Source organism: Penaeus monodon, chromosome 27 (assembly GCF_015228065.2).
Source record: "Penaeus monodon isolate SGIC_2016 chromosome 27, NSTDA_Pmon_1, whole genome shotgun sequence".
Classification (NCBI taxonomy): domain Eukaryota; kingdom Metazoa; phylum Arthropoda; class Malacostraca; order Decapoda; family Penaeidae; genus Penaeus; species Penaeus monodon.
In genome coordinates, this window is record NC_051412.1 from 5,756,026 (window position 1) to 5,756,341 (window position 316).

Consider the following 316-nt stretch of genomic DNA (forward strand, 5'->3'; position numbering starts at 1 on the left):
AAACAACTCTATAAATACAAGTAGACAGAGAGAGGAAGGCACACCTACTCTCACGGAATAATACTTAAACAAACTCGCTCTTCTGCTGTTCACATATATCCAAGACCCGCGCATAAACAGATACGGGAAAGACAACATGACATGTAGAAAAGATGTTTCCTGATGCGACAGGCAACTGATGCTGCAAGATGGTGTGCGTGGAAGCTGCGGGGGACGCTATCTCGGCGCTCATCTCGCGGCAGAGACAAGAAGAATGACAGATGTGCTTCCTTCAGTGACAGATGCAGGGGCTGCCCTGAGATATATACGCGTTTGT